Here is an 18,918-nt window from a genome sequence, read left to right as displayed (position 1 = left end):
GTATTGTCCCAGGCTTCAGGTTTTTTGTGTCAGCCACTTGATCCCCCACCATCTGTTGGCCCAGATCTCCAGAACGAGCCTCTGCCACTGCTACTGCTGCTGCTCCATCTCCCAACACTGCCACCCCTACCACCCTGTGACTGAGGCTGGACAAGGCAAGACAGACATTCTTCTTTCACCTTGTTATTTGAAAGGCAACAACATCATTTTTGCAGGTATTTGTAGGGCTTTGGGGTAGAGCTCATGGAAGTCCCCACTTTTTTACTGGACCACTTTGGCTCCACCCTAAAATCACAAGTTTAACTCACACAGGGGGAAACTTGTAAACTAGTGGAACATTCAGGACCATAAAATGGAATGTATATTTGTAATGTTAATTATGAGAGTTAAAGGTCTTCCCCATTTTTTAATGAGTCTGTCCATTAGGGAAGTTTGATTAGGAGAAATTTGTTTTGTAGGAAGACTCACATATTTGGTTAATTTCTAATAAGGCACTGATTCTCAAGGGTTGTGATGCCCTCTGGCTCTGAAAAGTGTATATATACTCTGAGGTGAGCTTTGGTTTTGGGACTTACTCACTGACCAGATAAGACTCTGGGTAACTGTTAAGGATCTCCCTGGCTTTGAAAACCCATATATTGGTGCTTCTCTCTGCGGTAACTATGCATGTGTGGTCAGACAGTCGGATCTATCTTTTGATCTGTGATATATGTATTGCTTATGGTCAGATAGTTGGAAGCTCTGTCTGTTAGTTTTTATTTCTCTACATTTCCTCTGAAGTTCAGGGTGCTGACTTGTTTCCCTGAACTAAATAAATGATTTATGTGATTGATTAAAGTAGGTTGTTGACCCCTCAAATGTTGCTTTCTTTTTAGAAAAAATAGACGTAATAAACTATACAACAGCCCCTCCTGTGTATGTCGGGGTCTTTGCTGTTAGAACAGTGAGAGAAAAAAGGGGATCATAATTACTAGAAATGTCAATATACAGTCATATAACCAAAGGGATAAGATATATCTGTGAATAGAGATGCATCTAATCCTTACATGAGACGACCTCCAAGCAGAGGTTAGGAAGGCACTGGAGTTAATTGAATAAGGCAATGACATCGTCAGACTTGTGCTTTAGGAAAATCACTTTGGTGGCTGAATTGGAGTGAAGAGAGATTTGAGTTAGCAGATCCACTTGCAGGCTGTAACGTTAATGAAGGCATGAGGCAATGTGGCACTCTACCAGGTGTGGCAGTGAAGGAGGAGAAAAGAGGTAAAAAAATAAAAAGAGGCAAAAATAAACCAACAGTCTCTGGAAACAGCGTGTATGTGTTTGTGTGTTTATATGTGTGTTTGTGTATGTGTTTGTGTGTGTGTATGTGTGTGGAGAAGGGGTCTGGTAAAAGATTTTGAGCAGTCTAGGATAACTTTTAGGTTGTGAGACTAAGGGGATGGGAGGAGGTTGTGGCCCTGTCCTGCAAAGTAATAGGAACATCTTAGGAGGGAAGATAAGTTGTTTTTTTGGACATATTTAGTTTAACATGTGTACTGGAAATCCAGTAAATATATAACAAACCTGAGGGGCTCCAGAAAAAGAACAAGGAAGGAGTACCAGTCTGGAAGAGGAGGTGTGTCCCCAGTAAAAAGTGTTTTACAGTAAATGCTCTACCCTGAAAATGAAAGTTTTTTGTTTTTGTTTTGTTTTGTTTTGTTTTGTAAACCTTGAAACATTATGTAAATGTATCTCTCATTTAGTTACAAAGGGAGGAAGGATACTTTCTCGATAGGCTGTGAATCTTTCCCTTTTTTGTCTTTAGTCTCTACCCCCTTACTCACTGCTACATGTCTTAGACAGGGTAGGCAGTTAATATATGTTTGTTGACTTGAATCCCTTTTTCTCATTTACATGGATTTAAAAGATATCAAAGGCATAAGTGCTATGTATTTCAAGTGTGTATCAGCCACCTGCTTTAGCCTAAAGATTTCATTTTGTTACTTAACTATATTTAAAATACAGACAGGCACACAGAAGATCAAAGTCCTCATTGAGGCAGTGCATTCAGTTATAGGTTGAAAGCTATGGACATACTCCTTTTTCTACAATGAGATTTAGGTTTCTAATGAAGAATGTAAATGTAGGCATTTTTACGTGTCAGGCTATATGACAAAGTTGAATGATGACTGGACATGGTTGAAGACTTGGGTTAAGTTCTTCTAATAAATAATTTGGAGAATTGGGTCATCAATCATAACAGCATATTCTCTATTCCCATACTTCATGTCTCCTTATAGCTTTGAATATTTTATGATAGATTATAGATAGACCTGAAAAAGACCTATTAGATTATTAAATCCACCCCTTGCTTAAACAGGAAAAGATATGCGACTTCAAATTACAGATCAAAAAGAGGAAAACCCTATTGTCCTTAAGAAGCTACAAGTTTTATATATATTTTAGACTTTCTTCATAGATGTTATATTTTATGAACATTCATGGGGCATTATCCTAAACATGTTGGAAATTTGTGAAATGTAGAGACAGTGTGATTTCTCTCTCCTGGAAGAACTTAAATTTGATCCATTTCCTGAAAAATATTGCCCGCCAAAATTCTTGACTTGGTGCTATGACTTTCTGAATTACATCATCAGAAATCCTTTACTTAAAGTGTTCATTTTTATTTCTTTCTATCTCATTTTTTGTTGTGAAGATATTTGTAGTTCTTTTCCAAATATTTTGAACTTGTTTCCAAAAATAGATTTTTTTAAAGTGCACAGATGTTGTACATAGTCAGCATCTATGCTTTATTTATATACACAGATGTTTACAAAGTTGAAATGCTAATTGATCATAAGTATCTAAGCACAGTGAAAAGTCATCAGACATGAACCCCTGGCATTAAAAAAAAGGTTAGCTAAAGCTAAAGATTACACAAAACTCATACTGCTAATATATTTATTATATAATTATATATTGTATAATAATATACTTTTTATATTTAGATTGATGTCTAAGAAAAAATAAAACATTATATAATATTATATGTAGTTACATGATATTAGATAATAATATACTTATTATACTTAGACTAATATGTCTAAGAAAAAAATAAAATAGTACCTTATATTTAATAATAGGGTGGGGTAGGGACTGTATTTCTAAAGTCATTGGCATAAGGAATTCCAAGGTGAGAAAAATGAATTCCACTAATTTAGGTCAGTGGCTTTTCTACAATTATACTCTTTGTTGCCTAGAAATAAAGAATTCCTTACACTCCTTACCACACACTGATGATCTTATGTCTGGATTATTGCAGTAACCTGCTGGTTGAGATTTCTCCCTGCCTTAAATCTCTCCAGTGTTGCCCATAACTATTAGAGAGGATACATACACCTTTCTAATGAAATTGACCTTGCTGTAACTCACAGAACACTCTTCATCAAGTGATTTTGACATTTTTACAGATTATCCTCCATTGTTTGAATTTTCTCCCTCCTTATCTCTCACTATTGGCTTTCCTGCATTTCTTCAAGTTCCAGCTGGGATTCTGTCTTCTACAAGAAGCCTTTCCCAGTTCCCTTGATGCTAGTGGCTTCCCTCTATGGATTATCTCCATTTTCTTTAATATTTCTTCTTTGTGCATATTTGTAGGCCTGCTGTCTCTCTCATTAGACTGCGAGCTCCTGGAGAGCAGAGACTGGTTTTTGCCTTTTTTATGTCTATCCCTTATGCTTAACACAGTGCCTGGCACAAGGTAGGTGCTTAATAAATGTTTAATGATTAACTCACTATAGATTTTTTGATATTTTTTATTTCATACAGAAATATATCATTGTTAGTCACTTGATCAACAACAGGTTAATAAGCTCAAATATGTGCAAAGAATTTTGTTATGTTCTAGGGATAGTAAGAAAAGCAGAAACATGGTATTTGTATTTAAGTAGCTCAGATTCAATTTGGGAAGACAGGATCAAATAACTCTGTACATTGTGTGTGTGTATGTTTAATGTGTACATGCATATATGTATGTATACATACAAATATATGTGTATATATGTTTACATACCTACATACATTTGAGAGAGAGAGAGAGAGAGAGAGAAAGAGAGAGAGAGAGAGACAGAGAGAGAGAGAGAATGTGTATGTATATACCCCCACTTACATACACACCTTGTTAAAAATGGGACTTGAACCAGTTTTTTTTTTCTTATTTCAACATCAGCTCTCTATCAACTATGCCCAGCTACCACTCATATGTCGTAATAATGATAATTATCATTTCTATATGTTAGATAGTTGTTTTGTTTTGTTTTGTTTTTTTTGCCCAGATATATGATTTCATTACTATAGAAACTCCTCTTCCGCTAAGGAAAGGCAGTTAATCTATAACATTCCCTTCCTGGCTCTGCTTCTGTCTCTTTAGATGACAACAACATGCCTTGTCTACCTTTAAACCTGGGGCCTTCTCACTCTGAAACATCATCTGCCTCTCTTGCCCTCTACTCTCTTTGGTGCATTTCTCTCAGGGCCTCCTTTCCAAGGAGAGGTCTAGAACAGCCATCCTTCATTCCCTTCCTTGAACTGGTAATACATATTTCTTGGGTAGCTTTCCTCATCCTTTTCAACTCCCTTAAATGTTTGATTATCCCCATTAAAATGTAATTCATTTAGAGTAGGTACTGTATTTCCTTTCACTTCCATTAGTATCCCCAGGACTTACCAATATATCTGGAACTTATTAAACCCTTAAAAAAGCATGTTGCCTACTGGCCTATAGTTTTAGCAAGTTGCATGAAGGAGCTGAGATCTTATTTTACTGTATGTTTCCAACTATATGAAGTAAAAATGATTGTAGTTTGAGTGTCCCCAAATAGCCAAGAGTATGGAGACACAGAGTTAAAAAATCATGTACTCAGAGTTAAAAGGATATATAGAAGGTAGTTAGTTGAGTGTCTTACCTGAACAAAACCCCTGTCATATTGGGACAGTAAAAGCACAGTTTCCACAAGCTAACCTACTTTCCCATTGAAGTGACCTCGAAGTAGAATGAAAGATATAGCAACTATCTAAAGAGCTTTATCTGACTGTCTTTATTTTACCTCATAGTTAAATCTCTCTTTGGCTCTGCTCAAATTAAGTTTTGAAAGGAGAATTATTTTTAAATATCCAACAGGAAAATGCCCAAACTGGTTTTTCTCCTGAAAAATTCAGCCAAAATGGGTATGTGGTGCCACATAGCAAAACACCAGCTGTTTGTTTACATGTTTTTTTGTTTCAGTTCCATGTATTTCTGTTATAAACACACATATAAGTCTTGAGGACCATATCGAAATTCCTTGTTGTAAAGTTTTTCTGTACTTGTCACCAAAATAACCCTAGGAAAATATTGTCCCAAAGCTATGTTTGTATTATTATATATCATATTTTTACAGCAGGCCAGTTCAAAGAGTGGGCTTCAGAAATTAAGAGATTTGGATAGGACTAAGGTAGTCCTAGGTAAAAAAAAAAAAAAAAGTCATTTGAGAATTCTCTTACATTTTTAAGGAACTACAAGGATCAGAGGTATAGAATAAGCAGGAAGGGAACTCAGAAGATAATATGTCCTTACTCATTAAACAATGAAGACCATGAGATCCAATGAGGATAAATTACTGCTCAAGGATACGAAGGTATTAAATAGCTAAAGAGATATTAGAATCAAGTCTTTGAATCCTGTGTCAGTTTTTTTTTTTAATTGCCATATTATCTTAAAGCAAAATTATAACAAAAATTATTGTGTTTACCTATTGTATATTAATTTTGGGGTGGGACAGAATGATGATGCTGGCCAGAAAAACAAATTATAAAATTGGGTCAAGGAATGGCAGTTGTTTACTGGGAGGAAACATTTACTTTCCCAGATGTTGAGACTTTGTGGCAAAACCATGGTTGTCTATGATAGTTGTTATTGTTTAGTCATTTCATTCATGTCCAACTTTTCATGAGCCCATTTGGGGTTTTCTTGGCAAAGATACTGGAGTAGTTTGCCATTTCCTTCTCCAGCTCATTTTACAGATGAGGATGCTGAAGCCAAAATTGTTTAGTGACTTGTCCAGGACAACGTAGCTAGGAAGAGTCTGAGGCCCGATTTGAACTCAGGAAGATGAGTCTTCCTCACTGCAGGCCAAGTACTCCATCTACTGTACAGCCTCGTTGACCTTCTATGACACTTAATACACTGTAAATGATTTTTGAGTGAAGATTTTTTTTACCCCAATATCACCAAAGAAAGATTCAACATGTAATATACGTACTGCCTCCCCCCAAAATTGTATGTACATAGCATTTTTGTAACTAGAATTATATTAAAGTCTGGGAAGAGTTTGCTATTTAAATGAGGTTTATGGTGAATCCTTTTATAAGGTCAAGATATTCTTTATTGAATATCTAAATTACTTTGAAAGTCTAGATTTATACAAGACTTTCTTAAAATAAAGTAACCCTATGAGCAAGTAAGATATAATGAGATGTCATCTGTTTATATCTCACTCAATATCTCTGGAGCTTTACCTCCTTTAAACACAAAGAATTAAAAGACTTCTTTCAGGGACAGATAGGCCACACATTCTATTTACTTAGGACTTGGAGTGGGTTGACAGTTTTGACATATATTTTTAAAACTCTTGTCACAAAGCAGCTTCGTGAACTGTTAGTTTCAGTATAAACAAACCAGTGGTTGGGAGATATAAAGAATGATGACTTCTCATGGCATATGTGGTTATAACAAAGCACCTCACTTGACTGCCTGTCAAACAAAGTCTTCTTTGTGAGTTAACTCCCAAATTGTACCTGTTGATTGGAGGAAATGAAAGATTTTCTTCTAATTTAATTCAAGTGGAAGATGGCATTTTATTAAATTGGAACTAATTTGTTCGCTTTCTCCCTTAAAATCTTCATCTAGTGTATTTCAACCTCTCATGCAGTGGTTTAAGATTTTTTTTAAAGCGGAAAAAAGGTAGAAAAATTCCCAAATCATACATGAATAATACTTGTTCCTACTGAAATGAATCACATTAATATCAGTATTTCTCCATGAGGCAGTAAAAACACTATGTTTTCCTTACTTCAATGAATATGTCTCCAGAAATATCTGTAAGTTAGTAAAGAACTAGTACTTCATACCAAATTAGTTTTAGAATCCAGCACTGTGGTCTCAGTTGATTTGCAGACCAGGCATTGCCATGAGAAAAGGTTTTCAAATTCATTTGCAAATTATAACCCTAGCTATGTTCACTAATAAAAGGCAATTTCAGGGAATGTGAACCTATGTAGAGAGAAAGTTCAGTATCCTCAAAATAAAATAAATAAAAAAGAAAACTACTTAGAATGAACTCAATTCAGAAAAAAAGTAAAAATAAACTTTCAAGAAAAAAAAGAAAACAATCTAAAGCTTTCCAAGAAACTAGGTAAAAAAGCTCAAAATGAAGTTAGTACATGGAACAAAGATTGCTAGAAGAATAAATGCAAGAGGTATTTAACAGATCAAAACTATGGGACCTGGAAAATATTACTTTATGCATAAAATAACTTTTTAACCTTTTTTTAAGAATGGGAAGAACATCAGTTTACGATCTAAGCTAAAGCAAAGGAAATGTTTAACATGTCAGCTTACATTACTCCCTACTGTTTTTGAATCCCTAAAGCATTTTTTTATTGTATTAGTGAGTATAGCACTGCTTACATCAGAACTCATATCTCATGTTATATCGCTCCCAGTGTCTGTTTCATTGTGTGGCATCCAGTCAGTACTGAACAAATATTTGTCCATTATTTCTATTTTATGAAAGCACAAATTGGTGGTGTTGCAGAACTCCTTAGGACAAAGAGAACATTATTTTTTTTGGAAAAGGTGTGGTTTAGAGAAAGCATCAGAGGGAATAAAAAATGATAGATAAAATAAGGATAGAGAGTTTTAAAGAACTAGGCACACTCAGTTTCATTGCGTCATAACTACTCAAGGAATAGTAAAAAAAAAAAGTTGAGAGTAGGCCATTCAAGGAATTGCTTCCTACTAAGTTTCTTCCACATTTAATCGTTCACAATGGCTATGTGAAGAAATGAATAGAGGAGAATAACAGATTTTGTTTTCTTCTTTTCATGTACTGGGAAGCCAAAATAAGTGAATCTTGGAAATGTTAAATGGTTCTCAAATAAAGTTTGCAATGAGCCAAAAAAATATTGAATTCTGAAGGCATGCAAAGTATTGTATTCTATTTGTGTCTTTTCTATGGGGGAAATGCAAACTCCACACAATCCCTGATTTCAATAAATTTGCAATCTAGTTCAAGTTCAAGATTATGAACTTAAATACATGAAATATTAAATAAGAAAAAATAGTTAAAGCATAAAAGATAACAACAGGCAACAACTGATTTTTTTTAAAATTCCAAACATGAACACCAAAAAACTTCATTTGCATATTCATAGCAGAACACAAAAAGAGGATTATAAGAAATTGTAAATGTGCAATTCATACTGCATGTTTAAAAAAAGTATGTAATGAATTTTACTTATTTCTTGCTTGCTTGTGCTTCCTGCTGAACTTCTAATTATTTTCCTTTTCTATGCACTTAATTTTTCCCATGTGCTTCCCTTCCCTTTTTTAACACAATTGTTAATTTTGTATTACTTTTATAGATTTCTCTAAATCTTGCATTTGCATTTCAAAGTTCTATTCAGCTCCATTCTTTTCATCAGAAATTCTTGAAAGTTCTCTATTCCAATAAAAATCTTTTGCTTATTTGTTTGTTTCCTATAGTATTATGCTTACTTCTTCAGTATGTTAGTAAATAAACATTTATTAAGACCCTTGTGTTTAGTGTGGGGGCACAAGGAAAGGCAAAAGACAAACTCTTCACTCAAGGAACTCAAGGCCAGAGATTACTTGCAAAATATGCATACAGCATAAATAAGAAATTATATATATATATATATATATATATATACGTATATATATATATATAATATATAAATACATACACACATATATGTATATATTTTCCTTTTTCTTATGTGCCCTGAATTTTGATCATGATATTTTTTGACTTTTCCTTTTGTACCTTTTTTTTTTTTTCCAGAACATCATTCATCCTACCTTCACTGCACTCTGTGGTTCCAGGTAGTTCTCATTTGTGATTTCTTGAAATATCAAAAACTTTTTTTCTTCCAAGCCATAGTTTTAAGGAATCTGATGATTTTTAAATTTCTAGGTCAGTTGTTTTTGATATGAGATATGTTACATTTTCTTCAGACTTTTTTTTTCAGTCTTTTGATTTGTTCTAATATATCTAACTTTCTCATGGAGTCATTGAGTTCTTTTTATGTATTTGAGTTTTCAGAGAGTCCATTCTTTGGGTAAGGTTTACCACTTTCTTTTACAAGCTATTTACTGGCTTTTTCAATCCTTTCTTCCAGAATTTTTATTTCAATTTTTACAATATTACTGATTTAATTATATTTAAGTACTCACATAGACCTTGTGGAAAGCATCTTTTCCTTCCATGGATATGGATATTTCTACTTGGAGTTGTTATGCACATAGTTTTTTTTTTTTTTTCTCTTTTGGAAATATCTTTAGTTCTGCAATTAAAAAAAAAATAGTCAATATTTTATTTTATTCATTCATCTCTATAGCTTTAGTTGATGAATTGGAGCATTATAGTGTTAAGGCGAACTTTTCCAGCCTGATGTGCTGTGGAGATTCTGGGTGATTTATGTACATTCCTGAGATAGAAGTAGAGGAAGTAATTTAGTCCAATTTCTCACTGTATAGATTGATCAGTAAATAATCTGGCTTAAATTGTATATTTTTGTTGGAGTGAACATGGGGAAGTTGGATAGTCTGCCTCTCTTCAGGCAGAAATCATGCTTGGAAGTAGGAATATCTAATTAATTTCCAAATGATTGGTATGGGCCATAACTAAAGCTATAAACAATAAACTAAAACTATGAATTGCATGTTTTCTAACATTGCTTTATGTCCCATTTAACTACTAAAATATTATTCACAATTGTTTATTTTTAAAAAAAAAGAATAAAGAAGAATTGTCCAAGTGAAATTGAGATTTATTCCTAGTTCTCAATTATCTCTCCATTCCTATTAACATTATCACTTTTTTTATCAGCACAGCTTGTGATTTAATATATAAAATCAACAAACAGTAATAAATCAAGGAAAGGGGAGATAGTATCTTTTTAAAAAATTTTCCATGTTCCTCCAGTGCTTATAGATACTATGACAAAAACAATGAAGGGATAAGTATGTTTTCTGATACCCACAACCTCTCAAACCTCCCACAAAATAGTTATTATATACAAGACAAAAAATAACAAATGAACAAATAACAATTTCAGCTGTCTCCATAGTCTGAGACTCTAGGAATGCTATTGAGATAACAACCTGTTGAACTAGAAATAGTGAAGGTTGATTCCCAATTCCTAATGCAGTCATTCAGAACCCTTCCTCCACTGGCCACCATGTTATTATTTTTTTTTTTTTGAGCTGAACAAGTCCATCTATCTGCTTATAACAGAACTCAACATAGTCCCTATTCAACCTCTACCCTGCAGAAAGCTAAAAGCCTAAAGGTTTCTCTCCATAGGAGAGAAATATGGAATCACACTGTACTGCAATCATGCTCAGGCAGAAAACTGAAAAACAAATACCAACACTTGTGGGGATTTTTATTTTGTTCTTGTTCTGTTGTTTTTTTTTTTGTCATGTCCAACTCTTTGTGATTCTGCTTGGGATTTTCTTTACAAAGATACTAGAGTGTTTTGCCATCTCCTTCTCCAGGTCTTTTTACAAGTAAGGAAATGGTGGCAAACAGAGTGAAGTGACTCGACCAGCATCACACAGCTAGTAAGTGTCTGAAGCTTCATTTGAACTTATGAGTGTTTATGACTTTAGTCCCAGCACTCTATCCACAGCACTATCTAGAAGCCTGAAAAAGAAAGTCGGGCAGATTGAGATCCAACTGTGGCCCATCCTATTCTTCCAAAAGTCACTTGGTACATAGATTGAGGTTGATGAAAAGTTAGTTTATCAGCATGGAAAGAAGCTTAGTCAATTTTCAGGTCTAGTCTCCAGGAAAACCTCCATCAAAAGGGAAGGATTCAGAGAATGATGAAGAGGAGAATGTGTAGAAAAAAATCTTAAAATACTGAAGTTTTCAAGATGAAGAAAATCAGAAATAAAATTCAATAAAATACCTTGCATATAATCAGATAAAATAACAGAGATGACATAAATAACAGAAGAGAATATAAGCCAAGCAGGAATAGCATGGGACCTAGAGTTAAACAAAAAAAAAAAAGTCAAATCCAGCCTCAGGCACTTACTACCAGTAACACCATGGGCAAGTTACATAACCTTTTTCTACCTTAGTTTCCTTATCTGTAAAATGGAGATAATAAAAACAACTAATTCCCAGGATTGTTTTGGGGATAAAATTAAATAATATTTGTCAGGTACACTGCAAACCTTAAAGTACTATACAAATGTTAGCTCTTCCTAAAGTTACTTCTACTATAGCTACTCCTCCAAGATCATCTAAAGAAGTAGAAATATGTATGAAAATTTTGCAAGACAAAGGGAAATGAATAAAAACCTGGTGAGACATTCTTGTTTGCCTTCCCTTTTGAAGGGGATCACTGCCAGCACAGAGTGATGTCTTAACTTAAAAGTGAATTCCATTTCACTTAGGCAGAGTTATGCGAAATCATCATCCTCACTGTCTCTTCCAGAGTCATTGAAGTCCAGTGGTAAGACTAAAATTAGGATGATTCACAATAGCCTGGTAGGCAGTGGATGGTCTTCGTGTCTTTGATGTTTGATCATGCTCTAAGTATTTCACAATACCCACTTCAGCCACCTGTTGGAACAGATTGTTCTCATTTGTCCATCCTATTGGGGGAAGTCTTCTTATGCTTGTGATAGACATTCCCCTAACTCACTGAGATTTTTGAGGCATGTTGACTACCCTCAGTCTGGTTTAGCCCATCTGCAGAGATGCTCTTACTGGGGTGTGATTTCTGTGCATACTACACCATTTTTTGGAGCCATAGGTGAGAATTGGATGACAGGTGGACACCAAAAGAGGATAAGTAGCCATGAAAAGTGCTTGGCAAACCCTCACGCAAGATGTGTTGGTCCTCCCTGACGACCCCATACATGTACAAGTAAAACATATATTATAAAGGTCATATGCCTAGGGTAAAATTAAACACATCTCCCAGAAGAAAATGAGAAGTCAAAAAACCTGAAGAGCAAAATGTAAGAAATAATACAATAAAACTGTCTGTAGCTTCTGAACATAATAAATAAAATGACAAAGGATCAAGGAAAATAACAACAATGGCAACAACATAAATGACAACAAAATTATTTTGTAAACTAGTTCTACAGGCAACCAGGAAAAAAGTTTTCAAATGTAAGTAAAATTTGAATAACACAAGATTATCCTGCACCTATCAAGATCCAAAGGAGGGAAAGGAATAATGTGTTCTGAAAAATAAAGGAGCTCAAGATGCAACCAAAAGTGACATAACTTGAAACCCAAGCCCAAACATCAAAGGGAAAATATATTTTAAAAGAGGAATTTATAGTATTCCTATGAAGAAAATTATCAGATTCTTTGTTTTGCAAAAATTCCATCTAATGGAAATATAGGTAAGATAAATAAATACAGCTACTAAAGAAAGCATCAGTAATAAAAATCAATTGGCCCAAAAAATTGGAAAAGAAAATTATGACGAGAAGGATAGCTAGGAGTTATAAGAACAACAATAAAGACAGAGATATGAGGTTCCTTTCTATAAGTGTAAGAGGAGACAAATATGAAAGCCAAAAGCAAATACCAGAAGTGGTAACAGAGGAAGAGATCTGAAACATCATGGACTAAACATCATAACATACCACCTACAATTGAATTTTTAAAAATATCATCCTGAACTGTAGACTAGCATGGCATACAAAAGGGAAGAGGAGATGAAATAAAGAAGGGTAGAAGCAACAGAAGGCTTATTAAGTGACCATTAGCTGTCAGACACTGTGCTAGGCATTTCACAAATAATTTCACTTTTAACAGAAGGTAGAAAAGAATATGGAGTGTACTATAATCCAATCAAAGATTAACAGTGAAGATAAAATAACTCCTAAGTTTAGTTGATCAATTGCAAAATATATAAAATATTTAGCAATTTCTTTTATGAATTGATCTCTGTTCCTGGAATAATCTTGCACACAGGATGATGAGACATAATATGAGCACCAACCAAGTAGAAGGCTCTGGGGTCACCAGCAACTCAAGTTGGTGACCTGTGTAACCCTTTTAGAAACACATGGTTGCCATCTTCAAGTTAGGTTACGATACAAAACAAAATACTACAACACTGGCAGAATCTCAAAGAAATTATCCACGTTCAATATGCCAACTTCTTATGTTACCAATAGATGTCAGATGGATATATAGAGAAAATGAATTTTATAGCAGTTCCTTAACTGGATGTCAGATGGTATTACTTAGGATAATCTAATACAATTTTCAATTCATATCCACCCACTGTTTTATCCATCTGTTTCCATAATACTTGCCATACAGTTTAAATTCTGAAAACTACTTCTTGCATTTGAAACAAAGAAATGTTTTGGAACTTATTTTTGTTTATCCTTTGCAACTGTCAACTCAGAAGAAGGTCAGTGAATATATATATATATATATATATATATATATAAATGGATGAAGTCCATTTTAATTTCCTTCATAATTTCTAAAGCAATGCTTTTGAAGTGTGTTTATGGGAACACGAAACTTACTCTATTTTGTTATTTACATCTAGAAAGTTATTAACAATCTTACCACTTCAAAGAGCTTTGCCTTCCCCATTCCCCTATACCAGCCATTGCTTTCTCTAATGCTTAAATAGCTATCAGAAAGAAATGATGCTTTAGTTTCTTTCAAAAGTGTTGAGAAGCTAGAATAGGAGATATAAAGTTTTGGCTAAAGCACAGCTAAGGAAGTCTGAGTTTATCTATTATTGTCCTTTCTTTTGACATGCTAAAGGAAGGCTCATTGATTTGGAGGGTTTATTGAAGCCCCAGCCAGACGCATGTTGTTTATATTTGAGGATCCATGCAATTTTGATAATTATCAATAAATTTTGAATGATCTGCTTTCCATTTTGAAGCAAATGTTATGGGGGAATGGTAATTGGCAACATCATACCAAGGTTATATTCCTTTATTTGATGCTCAACAGCTTTCACTGTGAAGGGCAGGTTGAATGAGAAGAACTTTTAATCTTTTGTTAGGGGGAGTGTGGAGAACTGATTTCCTTCCTCCACCTGTATTCACTCATTGAGATTGGATAATGTTGTGACCTTCTTTTGAGGTGTCTGCTTCCAATCCCCGCAATCTTCCTTTACTATAGAAGATGGAGAAAGTCCAAATGTTGCTGAGGGCCTTCTCCACTTTGAAATAATGAGATTAGCTCATGAGAATTTTCTCTAGAAAGCAACAAAATTTAATATAAATTATTAAATAAAATTTGTAAAATATTCTGAGTTCCAGGACAATCTGTTAATATTCATTCTGGGAGGATAATCTCCAAGCCAGGTGAATTGGTATAAATAAGTATTCACTCTTCACCTCCCTCTTCCATTTATGAAACTCTTTTAGTAATAACATTAGGACAAATGTTAGGCAATTAAATTGTCTTATCTTCATCTGGAAAGCCATTATGTTAAAATATAAATAGTAATTTAATAGAATTCAAAGTAACAGAAACACAATAATGAATCATAACACCTATTGCAGCTGTCCATAAAATTAAGGGAAAAACAAAAAGTAGAATTAACCATTTTCCCAAAGGCTTCTAAGAAGTCAAAATCTATTCACTCATTATTGGATTTTTTTTTAATGCAAATGGCAATCTAGGGAGGGAAGCTGGGCTACTGCAAAACTTTGAGCAATCTTCCATAAATTGCCTTTTCTGCTGCTTTCATTTCTGACATCAGTCACTCTTTCTAAGTCACTCTCCCTGCATCTCTTCCTCTTTCCCAGGAGAGATTTTTTTTTAAATGTTGCTTAACAGAAAATTTCACCTTAGAATTCAATCTTACATGGTCCCCTCTTACCACCCAGAAAAGAAATAAAAATCCATAGGTTTTTGACAAATGTAGTAGCCAGTTTATGCCTAAGATGATTATTATATGCCTATGCCTTATTATAAGTAGTAAAAATCAACTAAAGATGTATAATAGGTACCATTGTACAACATAACACCATTGATGACTTTGTGAAAAGAAATCATCTAAAAGATACTTCTAGGGGGAAAAGTTGATCACTCAGGTACTAAGAAAAAGAGATTAAAATATTTAGTATCTTTGTGTTAGTTAAAAACAAACAAAAGTCTCAGAGAAAGACCTCAAGTGCACTGGATGGATCCCCTGAATATTTGTGGAAAGAAATGAATGAAAGTAACAGAAAATCAAAAGACATTAGGCGATTATAAATACTACTGGAAAAACAAGTGCTCATATACATGAAACTACAGTCTCATCTACATATTTTTGCCAGCGCACTAGTATCAGATTTTAGGTTGTCTAAAGTCAATTTTTTCCGGCAATGTCCTTGATGGCAAAGACTATATTTTCAATCAACAAATATTTATTAAACACTTAGATGTGTAAATGCTTATAGAGGAAAGAACACATCTAGTTATCTTTATTCCAATTTTGTTTATTTCTCTTTCTCTTTCCCATGTACTTGACTACCAGATATGAGGCCAGTGAAAGTGAGATTCACCAGCATCCAGACATCAGAGGAGCAAATTCTTCTTGTTCCTATTACTATTTCAAACATTTGTAATTTGAGATCAAATAGTTCACACTGCAATTTATCCCTTTTTTAGGGGTAAAAGGAATAGTTTATTTGCCAGATTTATGGAATATGGGGCAATTTCTGACTGAAAAAGAGATAGAGAATATTATGAAATGCAAAATGGATAATTTTGATTACATTATATCGAAAAGTTTTGTACAAAGCCAACGCAACTAAGACTAGGAGGGAAGCTGAAAACCAGGAAAAGAATTTTTACAACTAGTTGTAGCAGTAATCTCCCTGATACATCCAGGATGGCCTGCTAGCACAGGGTCTTAGATCTGTTTTTTTTTTATTTTTTTCAAAAATTAAAGTTGATCTTTATTTCTTTCTCTTTTTTTGAAACTATTTTCTTTTCATTTATTTATTTATTTATTTATTTATTTATCTATCTATCTATCTATCTATCTATCTATCTATCTATCTATCTATCTATCTATCTATTTATTTATTTATTTAACTTTTAACATTCATTTTCACAAAGTTTTGGGTTACAAATTTTCTCCCCTTTTATCCCCTACCCCCCCCCAACACCAAGCATTCTAATTGCCCCTATGACCAATCTGCTCTCTCTTCTATCATCCCTCTCTGCCCTTGTCTCCATCTTCTCTTTTGTCCTGTAGGGCCAGATAGCTTTCTATACCCCCTTACCTGTATTTCTTATTTCCTAGTGGCAAGAACATTACTCGACAGTTGATCCTAACACTTTGAGTTCCAACTTCTTTACCTCCCTCCCTCTCCACCCCTTCCCTTTGGAAGGCAAGCAATTCAGTATAGGCCAAATCTGTGTAGTTTTGCAAATGACTTCCATAATAGTTGTGTTGTATAGGACTAACTATATTTCCCTCCATCCTATCCTGTCCCCCATTACTCCTATTATCTTTTGATCCTATCCTTCCCCATGAGTGTCGACCTCAAATTGCTCCCTCCTCCCCATTCCCTCCCTTCTATCATGCCCCCCACCCTGCTTATCCCCTTTTATCCCCCACTTTCCTGTATTGTAAGATAGGTTTTCATACTGAAATGAGTGTGCATTTTATTCTTTCCTTTAGTGGAATGTGATGAGAGTAGACTTCATGTTTTTCTCTCACCTCCCCTCTTTATCCCTCCACTAATGAGTGTTTCGCTTGCCTCTTTTATGAGGGATAATTTGCCCCATTCAATTTCTCGCTTTCTCCTCCCAATATGTTTCTCTCTCTCGCACTGCTTGATTTCATTTTTTTTTAAGATATGATCTCATCCTCTTCAATTCACTCTGTGCACTCTGTCTCTATGGGTGTGTGCGTGTGTGCATGTGCATGTGTGTAATCCCACCCAGTACCCAGATACTGAAAAGTTTCAAGAGTTACAAATATTGTCTTTCCATGTAGGAATGTAAACAGTTCAACTTTAGTAAGTCCCTTATGACTTCTCTTTGCTGTTCACCTTTTCATGGTTCTCTTCATTCTTGTGTTTGAAAGTCAAATTTTTTTTTCAGCTCTGGTCTTTTCATCAAGAATCCTTGAAAATCCTCTATTTCATTGAAAGACCAATTTTTCCCCTGAAGTATTATACTCAGTTTTGCTGGGTAGGTGATTCTTGGTTTTAGTCCTAGTTCCTTTGACTTCTGGAATATCCTATTCCATGCCCTTCTATCCCTTAATATAGAGGCTGCTAGATCTCGTGTTATCCTGATTGTATTTCCACAATACTTGAATTGTTTCTTTCTAGCTACTTGCAATATTTTCTCCTTGACCTGGAAACTCTAGAATTTGGCCACAATGTTCCTAGGAGTTTCTCTTTTTGGATCTCTTTCAGGCAGTGTTCTGTGGATTCCTTGAGTATTTATTTTGCCCTCTGGTTCTAGAATCTCAGGGCAGTTTTCCTTGATAATTTCATGAAAGATGATGTCTAGGCTCTTTTTTTGATCATGGCTTTCAGGTAAGCCCATAATTTTTAAATTGTCTCTCCTGGATCTATTTTCCAGGTCAGTTGCTTTTCCAATGAGATATTTCACATTATCTTTCATTTTTACATTTTTTTGGTTTTGTTTTGTGATTTCTTGCTTTCTCATAAAGTCATTAGCCTCCATCTGTGCCATTCTAATTTTGAAAGAACTATTTTCTTCAGTGAGCTTTTGAATCTCCTTTTCCATTTGGCTAATTCTGCTTTTGAAAGCATTCTTCTCCTCATTGGCTTTTTGAACCTCTTTTGCCAATTGAGTTAGCCTATTTTTCAAGGTGTTATTTTCTTCAACATTTTTTTGGGGTCTCCTTTAGCAGGGTGCTGATCTGCTGTTCATGCTTTGACTTCATGTCTCTCATTTCTCTTCCCAGTTTTTCCTCCACCTCTCTAAGTTGATTTTCAAAATTCTTTTTGAGCTCTTCCATGGCCTGAGCCCATTGGGTGGGCTGAGACACAGAAGCCTTGACTTCTGTGTCTTTGCCTGATGGTAAGCATTGTTCTTCCTCATCAGAAAGGAAGGGGGAAAATGCCTGTTCACCAAGAAAGTAACCTTCTATAGTATTATTTCTTTTCCCTTTTCTGGGCATTTTCCCAGCCAGTGACTTGACCTCTGAATATTCTCCTCACACCCACCTCACCTCTTGATCCTCCCAGCCTGCGTTTGGGGTCTGAGATTCAAATGCTGCTTCCAGCCTCAAGGCTTTTGGCGGGGGCAGGTCTGCTATTCAGTGTGAGATTAAGTTTAGGTGCTCAGGTTGGGGCAGGGCCACCTCTCAGGCTCAGTTTCCTCAGGGGATTTATGCACAGACCTTCAACAATGGATCCAGGCTCCTGCCTGCTTGGGGAGCCCTGGTCTGCTGCTGCCTCTCAGCTTCTGCCTCCCGAGGGGGCCTGAGTTATGGGGGCACCCCACTCCCCTCTCGACCCGCCAAAGAGACTCTCTCACCGACCCCCGTCACCTGTCGGTGGAGGGACATGTGAGGCCGCTGGAGATCCCGTCCCTGAAGCCTGCTTGGATCTGTTCCTCTAGGTGCCACGGCCGCGGCAGGTCTGGGCTGGGCTCCGAG

The 18,918-nt window shown here is 35.1% G+C and overlaps 1 long non-coding RNA gene across 1 annotated transcript in view; it reads right to left on the bottom strand.

Annotated features, from left to right (window-relative positions):
- Positions 1 to 18,918, bottom strand: part of LOC140509511 (uncharacterized) — a 138,364-nt gene that overhangs the window by 13,338 nt on the left and 106,108 nt on the right. Inside the window, exon 3 of the long non-coding RNA XR_011968793.1 lies at positions 9,497 to 9,606. This is a non-coding gene — a long non-coding RNA (uncharacterized lncRNA). The remainder of the gene's footprint in view (positions 1 to 9,496; positions 9,607 to 18,918) is intronic.

Source organism: Notamacropus eugenii, chromosome 6, assembly GCF_028372415.1.
Source record: "Notamacropus eugenii isolate mMacEug1 chromosome 6, mMacEug1.pri_v2, whole genome shotgun sequence".
In the NCBI taxonomy this organism is placed as follows: Eukaryota; Metazoa; Chordata; class Mammalia; order Diprotodontia; family Macropodidae; genus Notamacropus; species Notamacropus eugenii.
The sequence above is the reverse complement of the archived record's forward strand: the minus strand, read 5'-3'. Positions and strand labels throughout refer to the sequence as shown.